Genomic DNA, 15,707 nt, shown 5'->3' on the forward strand with positions numbered 1-15,707 from the left:
AGTGAGAGGCCCACGCACCGCGATGAAGAGTGGCCCCCGCTTGCCGCAACTAGAGAAAGCCCTCACACAGAAACGAAGACCCAACACAGCCAAAAATAAATAAATAAATAAATAAATTAAAAAAAAAAAAGTTTAAAAAAAAAATCATGATTGGATATTAAAATTTATCACATGCTTTTCCTGTATTAATTGAGATGATCATATACTTTTTCTCCTTTTTTTCTGTTAATGTAAGAATTTTCTTTTTCGTGATTTTTTAAAAAAAATTTATTTATTTATGGCTGTGTTGGGTCTTTGTTTCTGTGCGAGGGCTTTCTCTAGTTGTGGCAAGTGGGGGCCACTCTTCATCGCTGTGCGCGGGCCTCTCACTATCGCGGCCTCTCTTGTTGCGGAGCACAGGTTCCAGATGCGCAGGCTTAGTAATTATGGCTCATGGGCCCAGTTGCTCCACGGCATGTGGGATCTTCCCAGACCAGGGCTCGAACCCGTGTCCCCTGCATTGGCAGGCAGACTCTCAACCACTGCGCCACCAGGGAGGCCCAATGTAAGAATTTTATTGATGGGTTTTCTCTCAAACCAATATTAAACCAATGTTCCATGTTCTTTAATGGTGCTCAGAAAATATACCCCAACTCCAAGATGACACTTCTAGAAAACCATCCAATTTTTTTTAGTGCTTGAATTGTCTCTTTCATCTTTTTCTCCTTTTTTTTTGTATAGATGTCTTATTCTTCTGGAATGTGTTTTGGTGTAAGGAAAGAGGAAGGAATTTGGCCTGTTATCTCAACCCATTTATTAATAGGTCTTTTCTCCACTGATTTGACATGACATTTTTATGATACAGTAAGTGCCTATATACACACAACTCTATTATTACACTATATTCTGGATAGCTCTTTAATATGTGGTTGGGCTAGTCTACCTTCATTATTTCTTTTTCACGTTTTCCTGGACATTCTCACTCACTTACTTTTCCACATCAACATTATAGAGAAACATAATGCTATTCCTATGGCTGATTTTCTTTGCTTAATAAATCATTCCTTGTAACTCATGTCCATGATGTAGCAAATATTTTGTACCATGTGAGATAATTTTGGCTATAAACAATAATAAGTGGATCTATATTGTACCATATAACAAAACCTTGCATAGTAGGTGGTTTCAAGGTTAAGTCAGTGACAATTGTGTTAATAAGGATCCACCTTTCTTCTCTACCATCATCACCATATTGCTGCCTCATGACAACATCGGTATCATATTCAGGTTAAATGTAAGAAGGAATTTCCCTGTCTTGTTTCCCTTTTTAAGGTAGATTAAAAATTTCCCACAAATCTCTATGCATGTAGCCTTCATGACTCATTGGCCAGAATTGCATCACATTACTGAATAATTAACAAGCAAAAGAATACTATCACAATCAACTTAGAAACCAATCAGGAAACACCCTTTGGATCTGGGTAGGGATCCAATCTTTACCAAACATCATGGACATTTAAAATTGGGCAAAGAAAATCAAAATGCTTTCAGCAAAGAAGTGGCGAAATACCTATTGCGTGGGCAGTCTCCACCTATACAATTTCATTTTAGAGAAACGTACATAATTGGATTTACATCCAATCGTCCTTCAGTGCAGTCAAACATCATTAATAATCTTCAGTAAGTGCTTAATAAAGTGCTTCTTGTGGTGACCGGTGAATTAATTTTCTTACATGCAGAAATTCTAAATTCCTGAATATTCATTTTATTGATTATATTGTAATATTCTATCTTTTTTTGGAGGTCAAAACAAAACAAAATGTGAATTACCATTCAAAACTACTATTATGGAGTAGGAATATCTTCAATACACAAAGCCAGCTGTTACTATAACGTTTAAAAGTTTGCTGCATTCTTCATCCCAATTTTTACCTACAAGAAAAGACCTTTTATTTCATATGCTATACCATCTTTCCCTCAAGTAGGAAATCAAAATATTTAGACCTATAGTTTTCAAGATTTTCAAAATTAAATCATTTTCTACATAAAATCTTCTAGCATCATGACATATAAAACATATGAAGCTATTCTGGTTTTTGAAAAGGTGGTGGGCCTTATAGCTCTACTTTGTTGCCTTCTTTCTCCTCTTCCCTTCCTCCCAACACTTAATCTCATTCCTCTGTGGTGGACTCTAAGACACCTCTGCAGAGCTTGTGAAAAGACTTGATATGGGCCATAGAATAAAGGAAGTATTTTGGGGTAATAAACTTTGGTAGGTAGCCTCCTATCATTTACCTTCTTCCTTTGAAAGTAAAATAAATCATAGACTATAGGTAATAAGGAAATAGTAATCTAGACTCATCACTGGGTATGACTCCCTTTCATGGTTTATTAAATGAATTTAGTTTAATTTCTTAAATACAGTATCCTGGTCTGTTGCCAATTTTAGTGTATTGAAGAAAGGGGAAAAAATCTGCAAAATGATTCCTTAAACATTTTAGTTATCTTACTGAGCTAATAAGATTTTACTTAGGAAATGAATATTTCAGCAGAGTGATAATATCATAGGGAACATTTCCTCTTTTGGACTGATTTTGTTTAATGCAACTCAGTGGGTTTATGGATTGAACACTGTTATCACTAAAATGTTGCTTAAGTATCCGTGTGAAATTAACTGACAGTGTTGATCTAGGTGTTAACATGGAAAGCCTGTGTTATCAAAGCTAACATTATTAGAGCTAGTCCCCTGTATCTTTTTGTACAGAGTGCAAAGGTTAACTTAACTGACTTGTTGACAGATGGTGCTCTGGCTGATACTGCTGGGTGAGTCATTTCACTAGAGCAGGGTTGACCCTTACCATGAAAAGCAAATGAAAGGAAAAAAATTAAAGGTCTTTGTGGATCTTTGTGTAATATTAGTTCGAAATTATATTATGCAATTTTAATTGACATATTTACTAAAATCAAATCATATTATGTCCCTCAGTACTATGATTTTCAATTTATGGACAAAGATGAAAACCCTAAAAATATTAGTATCTCTTCTGGTTAGTTGTATCATATGACCATTTCTTTTCAACAAAACATAATCTAAGCACATGTGGGTAATTCTTTGAACATTGTAAACAATTTTAAAGAAATAGTATGATATGGAAAATACCAACAGCAACAACACTAATAATACATGTATATTTCTTCCATAGAGATCAAAAAATTTTATGTAAATTATATCCAGTTGTTCATCTTAACTCAGGAAGAGTGTCAGGAGTAGGTCCTTTTCTGTAACTGGCTGAAGGGAATAATCATTCCTTGGTACCTCCAACCTTTACAGCTGAAAGATCTCCATTATTTTGCTCCCTCAAAATCAACAAAATCTTTCCACTTATGTATAGGAATTGAGTTGCATCTACTGAGGTATCAGAATTGACTCTTGTGCAGGCAGTATTTCTACCTCCAGTATGCCCACCTTTAAAAACTTTAAAGTGGGACTTCCCTGGAGGTCCAGTGGTTAAAACTTTGCCTTTCAATGCAGGGGGTGCAGGTTCAATCCCCCCTTGGGGAGCTAAGATCCCACATGCCTTGAGGCCAAAAAACCAAAACATGGAAAAAACAAACAATATTGTAACAAAAAAATTCAATAAAGACTTTAAAAATGGTCCACATTAAAAAAAAAAACCTTTAAAGTAATCTAAACATATAAATATATGGAAAGAATTTTAAAAGCATAAACATTTGTAAAATTAAAAGTGAAGTCTTAAGTATCCATTGAGAAATGAATGGATGAAGAAAATGTGGTGTATGTATACAGTAGAATATTATTTAACCATAAAAAGAAGGAAATCCTGATGTTTGCAACAACCTGGATGACCTCGAGGGCATTATGCTAAGTGAAAGAAGTTGGGCAAGGAAAGACAAATACTATATGATCCCACTTATAAGTGGAATCTAAAAACAGACAAACTGGGACTTCCCTGGTGGCACAATGGTTAAGAATCCGCCTGCCAATGCAGGGCACACGGGTTCAAGCCCCGGTCTGGGAAGATCCCACATGCCGCGACTGAGCCTGCGCTGTAGAACCTGCGGGACACAACTACTAAAGCCCGCGTCCCTAGAGCCCGGGCTCCGCAACAAGAGAAGCCACCGCAATGAGAAGCCCGCACACCGCAACGAGGAGTAGCCCCCGCTCACCACAATTAGAGAAAGCCTGCGTGCAGCAACAAAAGATCCAACACAGCCAAAAATAAATAAATAAATAAATTCATTAAAAAAAAAAAAAAGACAAACTCATAGAAACAGAGTAAAAATGGTGGTTGCCAGGAGCTGGGGGTGTGGGGGAAATGGGGAGTTCAGCTCTCATAATGTAAACGTGTCCTTTTTGCAGTATATTTAATGCCTCGTTTTCCACATTTTTGTGCTTTTTGATGATTTCGTTGTTTAAAATGGCCCCTAAAGGTAGCATTGAAGTGCTGTCTAGTGTTCCTAAGTGCAAAAAGGCCATGATGTGTCTGGAGAAAACACGTGTTAGAGAAGCTTTGTTCAGGTGTGGGTTATAGTGTTGTTGACTGAATTCAATGTTAATGAATCAAAAATATATATTAAATAAGGTGTCTTTAAACAAACACACATAAAACAACTTTGTGTATTGGTTAACGAAAATGGGACCAGAGGCTCACAGAAATCCAATGCTGTATTTGTCCTAGGAGCAATGGTTTAGTATTCACTAATTCAGTGTTTTTGGTGACTTTATTGAAACTAACTACCAAGGGTAATGAGAATTGACTGTGTGTGTGTGTGTGTGTGTGTGTGTGTGTGTGTAATTCCAGGAAAAAATCTGAAAATCTTTCCAATTTATTTTATAAGGCTAGCACACCTAGAAAAAAGCAACATGAAACCTGACAAAGATAAAACTAAAATGAGCCTTACCAAACAATCTCACTTATGATTATTTTGGTAGATTAGATTGAATAGTTATTTACATCCCCCTTCCCTGTAAGAAGATCATATATCCCTGTCCATTGTCATGTGATGTGCAGTATCTTCCTGTGGGAGAAATATGATTCCTCAACTTATTAATAACAAGCTTGGCCACATAACTGGTTTGATCAATGAAATGTGAGTGAGTATGATCCTGTATAACAGTTCCAAGCAAAAGGTTTAGAGCTATTGCTGAATTTCACCAGCTGTTTTGCCCTTTTCCCTTTAATAATATAACATAAGGGCTCCTCTCTCAGCTTGGATCCCAGGATGATGGAGACATCGGAGTGGAGGCACAGAACTGCAGTCAACGTGTAATTTGCTGGGGAGTGAGAAAAAAAAACATTCTTGTATGCCACAGACATATTGGAGTGGTTTGTTACCTCAGCTTTATCTAGTAATGGCTGACTCATAAAAAGATGGATGCAAAGATCCTCTAAAAATACCAATAACTTTAATAAAACATTTGTTTAATTCAATAAATTAAATATAAAATATTTATTTAATAAATCCATAATTTGGAGATAAAGGGTGGAGATGCAAGGACCAAATTGCAACTGTAAGGAGATCTAGAGGGTGGAATCTGTGATCAAGGACGTCTGAGGGACAGAATGGGTCAGGGACTGAGGACTGTTGCACAAGGCCTGGACCACTGTATTACAACTTCTAGCTTCATGAGAGAAAAATCATCTTCAAACTTGTTAAAATGATAATTAAGGTAGTTAAAAGACTATAAAACTAATATTCACCATGATTATAATCATGTTAGAATATACTTTAAAAATTAAGTAACGTACAAAAGGGAAATTAGTAATGTCTTTCTAGTTAAAATAAAAATGACTAAAAAATTAAAATAAATAAATCTATGATTTTATTAAGTCATAATAAAAAATGACTTACGTAGATTTTGCTCCAGAATTTAACACTTAACAGTATGAAAATTATTAACATAGTAAAGCAATAGGTACAATAAACAAAAAATCTTATCATCATGTAAATTGGCTATAAAGATCCATTTGACTAAATCCAAAAACATTTCAAAATAAAAATGCTTAACAAACCCAGATTGAAATGTACATCATTAATGTGATAAAAATTATTTCAGTAGTGAATTTTTAGAGGTTTAATGTTAAGGAACAATTTAAGAATTCCGTGGGACTTCCCTGGTGGTCCAGTGGTTAAGACTCTGCGCTCCCAATGCAGGGGGCCCGGGTTCCATCCCTGGTCAGGGAACTAGATCCCTCATGCCGCAACTAAGAGCCTGCATGCCGCAACTAAAAGATCCCGCATGCTGCAACGAAGATCCTGCGGGTGGCAAAGAGGATCCCCGCATGCTGCAACTAAGACCCTGTGCAGCCAAATAAATAAATAAACAAATAAACAAATAAACAAACATTTAAAAAAAAGAATGCCTGTTCTCACTGCTCTTTTGAACGTTGGTCTCGAAACTCTAGCCAATACCTTAAGGCAAAAAAGTGTAATAATAGTGTTCACTTTTGAAAAGTAGGAGGCCAAATTATATAACACATTTAGGGAACTGCCTGGAACATAATTGGAATGAACAATAATAAAAATATGATTATTATGGCCAAGAGATAGAAAATGAATCTACAGTAATCAGTTCCATTTATATATAACAGCAATAACTTATTAGTTCATTCAATGAAACAAAAGATACCATTTATAATAATAGCAAAAATATAAATTGTATAGGTCTAAATATATAGATGAACACTAAAAAATTACATACATGCATTTCTAAAAATTGTGACTAGAATATTTTAGAATCTAAAATGGCATTAAAATCCAGTTTAGAAATTAAGTACTATGGACATACAGGTGTGGTATTCTCGCAAACAATGTTCTTCTTTCTAAAGAATAAATTATTTTTATATTGAGCTATGGTTCTGCTTAATTCATCCTTCTTCCACAAATCAATACCTCCTTTTTTAGAACTGCAATTGCTCTTATTCCTCCTATAGTCACTTAATCATTGGCATAGTTGCATCCTTAAAAATAAGGTTTTTTTGCTGGGCTAAGGAAGTGAGCTAACCTTAAACAACCATCCTGTGCCAGGGTATTTATGTAATCTCATTTAATCCTCACCATATCCTAGTAAAGTAAGCAATACTATCCCCATTTAACTCTTGAAGATGTATAAAGCTCTCTGTCCTAGAAATGTTTTACGTTCCTAAAATATGCTGTGTCTTCCAGAGAAGTTAGCACAAGTACAGTGTTTATGTATACTGCAACTTTGTGCAAGACTAAGAGAAATTTAGTTATGTCGCTTAATTCTACCAGCGGGTAAAATTTTTGATTTATACATTACTAAATATTTATCATTTAGTTAGTATTACTCAAGTTAATTTATTTCAAAACTATGTACTTATAATTGAAAAAACATGTTTAAGTTTATTCCTAAATATTGACATTTCTTTCCTATAAGGGCTTTCATAGTTCGTTTGTGTGGGGGCAGGGGCAGTTGAGAACCTCATCAACTGTGGTACACTGCTATCCCTCTCTAACCATATACGTATCTGTATCTCTCTATACATATGTATAAATTCCTATATATCCATATTTATGTATCTGTGTATTTATCTATCTTTCTATCTCTAGATTACTTGAGTGAGAATAATTTAATTCTGTGAAACTACATCTATATAGACTTACTAATAAAATTAAGCATGCACAGTTACACAATAGATGTCTACACTGTGTTTCTGGTCATGATCTGCACTACATCTAAATGGGCAATTAATAAAATACTAGTTAGAAGTGTCTGATTTCTACCCTGGTCTTCATCTACCCTCATTGCCCTAGTATTTTTATCTTCTGTGGTCCTCTTCTGGGTCTCATACTTTTAAAAAATGGTTATGTTATTCAAGTTGATTAACTCCTTCTATCAGGAATAAAATATAATTGGCAAAAATTTGTGATCTCTTGCATAGGCTCAAAATAAAAATTTTACTGTACACAATATTAAAAACTGGACTCATGCAGGTCTTGCTGTGTATCCCCATTTGTTATTGCATGGAGACTCAAATATAGAACCTAACAAAGTTCTGTTTCCCCTGATGTGTTTGGGCTCTAAAAATTGCCTGCTGCTGTTGCCTGTTAATAGATTAGTTTTTTTCATTTTCTCTGCTTTGGCTTTTAACTAATGACAAAACCTTCCAGGCTGTGACCTACCTCAAAAAGTTGTCCTCAAGCTCCCCACTTCAATATTCTAATGTTAATTTCTATGTCAGTGTTACATATCCCATTAAGAGTACTCCACTGGGGGGCTGTGGTGTTTACTTGTGGTAAGTCATCCTTTGACTATGCTTTATATTTACATATCTGTCTTTCTCATTAGACCATTAGCTTCTCAAGGGTAATGGTTATTTCCTGTTTATCTCTGTGTCTCAAGACTTAATATGATACAGAGAAGATGCCAAGATGGTTGAGAGAATTAACGTAAAGGAAAATGCTAATAGCCAGGAGGAAAGAACCCAAGTTCTCAAGCCTACCACCAAATTATATAACTTAGAGCAAGTCAGCTTTAGGCTCTATGCTCCATTCCCTCAACTATGAAAAGGAGATGGAGCCATCAGATAGTACCGATATCCTTTTCTTTTAAATATCTCCTACAATATTGGGCTCTGCAGGCATTCAAGGAACGCTTCTTGATGGATATATTATTACTTTAACTTTCACATTTCTCCTGGTCAGGCAAAACCATTGCCTAGAAATTATCCTTGATTGACACCATATTTACAGTGTTACCCATGAACTGAATGTCATCCATGAACAGAATGGAATACTATTTTCTGACATTTTTTTTGTGGGAATGGATATGTATTGATAGAACTATTTTTTTGTGTGTGTCCTCATGTACTTAAGCATTTTGCTTTGAGAAACGTTGCTGCCCCAGAAATATTTTCCTTTGGAAAAAAATTAATTAGCCCAAGGCCTTAGCCTTTAGTTCATGATACCTGAAGAGCAGAAATAAGATACTTAGCATTTTTGTGGTACAGGGGCAATGAGTGAGCTGCGTGAAAGGAACTCACTTTACACAGGCAAAAGATTAGGTCTGTAGCTGCTGCAAATCAAGGGATGTGCATTAAATGTGGAGTGTTCAATGTTATATAGAACACAGGCGATTTCAACCACAAATAGCAGGAGGAAACATGCTGCCAGAGTTTTTTTTCTTTTTCTTTTATTTATGTATGTATGTATGTATTTATTTATTTATTTATGGTTGCATTGGCTCTTCGTTGCTGCACGTGGGCTTTTCTCTAGTTGCGGCGAGCGGGGACTACTCTTGGTTGTGGTGTGCGGGCTTCTCATTGCGGTGGCTTCTCTTGTTGCAGAGCATGGGCTGTAGGTGCATGGGTTTCAGTAGTTGCGGCACGCGGACTCAGTAGTTGTGGCTCACGGGCTCTAGAGCGCAGGCTCAGTAGTTGTGGTGCACGGGCTTAGTTGCTCCGCGGCATGTGGGATCTTCCTGAACCAGGGCTCGAACCCGTGTCCCCTGCATTGGCAGGCAGATCCTTAACCACTGCCTCACCAGGGAAGCCCAGCACTCTTCTAAGGACAAATCACTGAAACATTTTAGTCTTAAAAGGGTGCTTTGTTTTAGCTGCTTGGTGAAGTTTATAAGAATATTCCGTGTGACAATTCACAGTGGCAGATCCATGTCTCATTTGCAGAAAGGACGCCCCATCACTGCACAGGAAGTTCACCAGTTTGTCCTGGAACTTATATGATTTTGGTGCCCTGCTCAACTCCTCCTCCACAATGGTTCTCAGCTGAAGACCTTGTTTCCCATTTCAGTAAATGTGAAAGGTCACTTCCACAAAATCCCATCACCATTATTGGCATCTGTGCTCACATGCCCTGATTTCCTTTTGGTCACTATGAACTGACTGTTCACCCAGCAGAGATTAACATTCAATGTGTGCACTAGATCTAATTTTCTTTCTGCTTATTCGAGGACTTTGATGCAGTAATCTCTCCCCTTTTCTGCAACTTAAATTTATTTATTAAGGTTGGAAAGTGTTAGGGAGGAGCAGTTATGGTACAGGGTGAAATCAAGAGTTCCCTTTTGGTGGGAATTCCCTGGCCGTCCAGTGGTTAAGACTCCATGCTTCCACTGTAGGGGACACGGGTTCCATCCCTGGTCAGGGAATTAAGATCCTGCAAGCCGTGCGGTGCGGCAAAAAAAAATAAACAAAAAAATATAACAGTGTCCCCTGCATTGGCAGGCAGGTCCTTAACCATTGTGCCACCAGGGAAGCCCTCTTTTCTTTTTTTAAAATTTTTTATTCAATTTATTTAAACTGAAAAAAAAAAAAAACAGTTCACCCATTTTTCCCACACCCCACCCTCCAACCTCTTGGAACCACCAATCTGTTCTTTGTATATATGAGCTTGGGTTTTGGGGGATTCTTTTTTGTTTTTTTTTTTTTTAGATTTCACATAGAAGAGAGAGCATATACATGGTATTTGTCTTTCTCTGTCTGACTTATTTCACTTAGTATAATGCCCCTGAGATCCGTCCATGTTGTTGCAAATCGCAGTATTTTCTTCCTTTTTATGGCTGGATAATATTCCATTGTATATACCACAATTTCTTTATCCATTCACCCATTGATGGACAGTTAGGTTGGTTTATTTTCTGACTTCTTGAAATGACAACTGCTGTTTAAATTGTTTAGCTGGTAGAGACAAGGAGAGTAAGCCAATCCTGCTTTCATAACGTGTATTTGTAGCCATGGCAGATGTAAAATTGAGTTCAGAAATCCTAAGAGAAAAGAGCTTACACAGAATTGCATATGATGCACTAGTATTAAAAGGGAGCTTCACATAAAATATCTAGTTAAGAAGACTAATTGCTCCCATTTCTTACTTTGCCCGGGTGATGTTCACATAACATTCTTATCATCAATTGACAAATTCACTAGAGGTAACAAAATTGCCCAATTAGCCAAAAGTATTTGCACCAAACAATAGATATTCCAAATAAGCTACCCTAAGAAGGTCATTTTCCCTGTCTAATTCTTTGAACATTATGCTTGAAATATTGAAATGTAACACATTTCTGTCTCAGGATTATGGGTACTTTAGCAAAAAGGGCCAACAACTCTTTTCAACTGTACCCATGACTATTTTGACAGAATATCATGGAGAAAACATCTTGCTTGATGAAGTAGACACTCTTCTCTAGAGATGTTCCTACATCATTTGTAGTTTTATAAAGTTTAATTACACTTTCCTTCCAAACCTTACTATATTAAACTTAGTGTCAGATATTTTTCAATAACTCCATACTTTAGGATTTATAGATTCAGCTTGAGAAGTAGATTGGGAATATTCAACTCAATATATCTCAGTATGTTTATCTCAACTTAACATGTAGATGCTTTTATTACATGTAAAAAATAGCAAAGAATGCAAAAAAAGAATAATTTATAAATCCTTGTGAGCAAGCAGTGAGCAGAATTTGTTTTTGTGGATGATAGGCAGGTGATATGAAATCTTAGAATTGTTTTAATATCCACAGTACTTGTCAGAGTATACAATTCCATGTTAGGTATTCCTGTCATTTTCTATACCCTATGCTTAGTCTCACCACAGCACATGGCATAGTATATTGATATGAGTCAGCTAATGCTGCAATAATTCTGCATAGCAAATCACTCCAAACTCAGTGGCTTAAAACAATATGTACATTGATCTCACTTATTTTTCTTTGTGCCAACTGTGGTTTGACTTATATCAGCTGGACTTGCTAGACTCTGCTTCAAGCTGCAGGTGGGCTGAGCTTAACTGCAAGTAGTGGGTTAGATTGAGGTTGGCTCCACTTGACTTTTTTTTTTTTTTTTAAGATTTATTGATTTATTGATTGATTGAGTGATTGCTATGTTGGGTCTTCGTTTCTGTGCTAGGGCCCTCCCCAGTTGCGGCAAGCGGGGGGCCACTCTTCATCGCGGTGCGCGGGCCTCTCACTATCGCGGCCTCTCTTGTTGCGGAGCACAGGCTCCAGACGCGCAGGCTCAGTAATTGTGGCTCACGGGCCTGGTTGCTCCGCGGCATGTGGGATCTTCCCAGACCAGGGCTCGAACCCGTGTCCCCTGCATTGGCAGGCAGACTCTCAACCACTGCACCACCAGGGAAGCCCTTCCCTCCACTTGACTTTTAACCTCTGTCAATAACTATGAAGGGTCTGAGATTTTATCCCACTTTTAAACTAATACGTTACTTGCCACAGTTCCATAGACGCTGGCAGAAGACTCAAGACCCCTTGGTCAGTGACAGGACCTTATTATTCATTATTACTGCTATTATTATATTATTGTATATTTTAAATTGTTCATACCATAGCAGACAGAATGAGATTCATATTTTCCTTCATTTCTCTTGCTCCCTAAACTCTGTGGGGGTGATGTGGAGGCAGGTCCGGCTGTTTGCTATGCACTTAGTCAGTCTGTATCACAGTTGAGGAACTCTGAGTTTAGGAAACCCAATATTTTAAAAGGAGGCTCCTAGCAAACTTGGCCCCAGAAGGAGACATTATTGTTTTGGTCAGGAATCTTCCCTCTGTTTCAGAGGGAGATACAATCTCAAACTTCCATGAAAAATTGTTTCCAAATATCCTCCTTGGACCAATGGCTATCCAGGGTACATTCTTCTCATGTTGGATGGCATGAGCATATCTGCTAACGTTCCACTGGGTAAAGTAAGTCATACCACTGAGCCCAAAGTCAGTGTGACAGGGAAGTATATACCACCCCATGTGAGAGAGAAGAATGGATATTTGCTGAACAATAATCCAATCTGTTACTCATAGAATACTGAAATGACTTAATTTCTCCTTCAGGCTAATGCTTATTGTGGATAAAGACCTTGTTTTATTCACCGCTGCATTTTCCACGTACTGCCAAATTATTTCAGTAGGTGATCAGTGCGTTTTGTTTTTGCTTAGTGAATGAATGTCCGAATCAGAATGTTTGATACAAGTAATGTAGCTTTAGGGGTTATATACATTTTAAAGGTTAATCTGCATTTCATTAGGGCCATTTATGTCTGTATCTTTCACCAGTTAATTAGTTAGTGCCTAAGATGGTAAACCTCTGTCCCATCAAGTAAGAAGTTCACAATCTTTTTTTTTTTTTTTCATTTCCCTCTTGAGTCAGATCATGGAGGTGAGTGTTTAGATGTCTATGCATGCTTGACTCTAGCAGAGCATGTGCTTTGGCTGAGCCTGGGGGATAACAGTTTCAATAATGCGCTGCCATCTGGCACCTAATACCCTCTACATTGGTACTGGAACAAAGTCACATTTCCTACTTCATCAGAACATGCCCATGTATATATCACCTTGTACTTTTTTGGTCTGCTAAGCTGAGCTTGTCATCTATGCAGGTGTGCAAGAAAATTGGCATAGCTATGGAAGTTATTTTAAAACACCTTTGCTTTTTGTTTTAAGTTATTCATATATATGATGAGATTTATATATATCATATATATATGGTGAGATCACTTATAATGTCAATAACACATTGACACAGAGAAATAACCACAGTTAACATTTTAGAGTTTATTCTTCTTGACTTTTGTTTGTGTGTTTATATACAAATAGTTAGGCATGTATATATGGATATAGATACATATATGTGTACATACATAGATGTGGATGTAGATCAATATAGATTCTAATACTTACATTTTATTCAATATATGTAGTACTATATCATGGGATTCTTTCTATGTCATCTTTGAAATGGCTGCTTAGTGTTCTCTTGATGAGCGTAGCGTAATTTATTTAAATAATTTACTTATAAATCTATCGGCTATGAAACCAAACATACAAATTTCAGTGATTTAACTCAATAAAACTTTATTTTTTCTTTGTGTTTCTGGTTAATGAAAGGCTTTTTACTTGATGACCCAGGCCCCTACTATCTTGTGACTCTGCTCTTCTTTAGGGTCTTTCAGTCAGCTGGAGGTTAGGAAAAGAGCATGAGAGATCGCCCTTGGGAGATTTTTACCACTCAGGCCTAGAAATAGCATTCATCACTCCTTTTTATAGCTAAAACCTTTTCATAATGGAAGAGAGAGATCAAGTCTGTGGCAGACAGCTAGCCATCTCTATCACAAAACTATATTTTTTTCACTAAAATAAACACCACCATGAAGAAAATCTTTAGTCTCCTGTGTTATTTTGAATTGTCCTTTTATTTATAACACACTTTGCTTAATATATTGCTATCTTGTAAAATTTGACCATTATGTATTATTTGACCATTGTATTATACTTTTTATCAATAGGAACAATCCCATTTGATTTTTTTCTACTTGAATTTAACTTTTTCTGATACTAATTTTCGCATATTTCCTTTGTATTTTTGCCATTCGATTTACTTTAAAATTTTCAGTTACAACAAATGTGTTCATGGTAATTCAAACAACAAAGTTGTATATATTACAAATTAGTCTCTCTCTCTTTGATTCTTTGTCATTCATGTATCAAAGATAGTCAGTATTCATAATTTACCCTATTTTCTAGTATAATTGTCCTATGATAAGCATACATGTTTACATTTTTTGGGTTTTTTAATTAAAATTATATTATATCCTATTTTGTAGTAATGTGCAGGTTCTTTTCTTTGCTTAATAATGAAATGAATAACATCCCTACCCAAAATTTCTAGGTCTAATTCATTCTTTTAAATAGTGACCACCAAAAGTTTATGATGTTTTTTGCCTCATTAAATCATCAAGAACATTTTGGAGGAGGCCCCTGTTAATTAGTGTGAAATAATAACTCTTTGTTTTTGCCTCCTTGCTTATTTGGGAGATTAAGTCATTGAGGGGGCCTTATTTAATTTCCCTCTCCTGTTCATGTCCTCTGACCACTTTTTTGTTGCTGATTTATAGGTATTCTCTATATATTTTGGATTATATTTTGTGCTGTATATGTTTTGCACATACCTCTTTCCATCTGTTATATGTCTTTTAACATTGTAGGCTTTTGGTCATATAGATGTTGTACATTTTGATGCAGTTGAATTTATGAAAGCTACTTTTATGGCCTTTGCTTCTTCATTCTTCTGAAAGGTTTGGATGTTAATATAGTTACATTTATCAATCTTTATGAGTTGTAAGTATTTCATGTTTAATAAAGATATCCCTTCTCAGTCCTAAAGTCATGAAGTGATTTCACTTTTTTATAATAGTTTTTATTTTTTTCACATTTAGTTCTTTAATCTGTCTGAATTTTATGGAAAGCCAGTTTTCCTAGCGGATTGATTGAATAATCCATTCATCTCCCTTAATATATTTTCTGATACATATCAAGTTCCCAGACATACTTGGGACTCTTTCTGAACATCTTATTGTGTTTCATTGATTTATTTGTTTCTCTTTGCCAACGATACCTGTTTTGATTAATATTTGATATTTAGTAAGGTAATGTCTGCCTCCTTGTTCTCCTTCTTTAGCATTGTCTTCTCTCCTTTAGAGTCCTCTACTTTCCATATTAATTTTTGAGTCAATTTTATTGTTCCACAGAAATAACCTATTGGGATTTTTATTGGAGTCATATTGAATTTATAGATCAACGTTAAGGAGAATTGACACTTTAAAAGATCGTGTCCTTTCTTTGTTTTCTAATCCTGCTAAATACTTCTATTTGATGTAGCTTTGTTTTTACTCTGGAATTTAGGGAAAGATGGAGTAGAGAGACAAATATTTCTCTTGAAACTAGA

Source organism: Balaenoptera ricei, chromosome X (assembly GCF_028023285.1).
Source record: "Balaenoptera ricei isolate mBalRic1 chromosome X, mBalRic1.hap2, whole genome shotgun sequence".
NCBI classification, from domain to species: domain Eukaryota; kingdom Metazoa; phylum Chordata; class Mammalia; order Artiodactyla; family Balaenopteridae; genus Balaenoptera; species Balaenoptera ricei.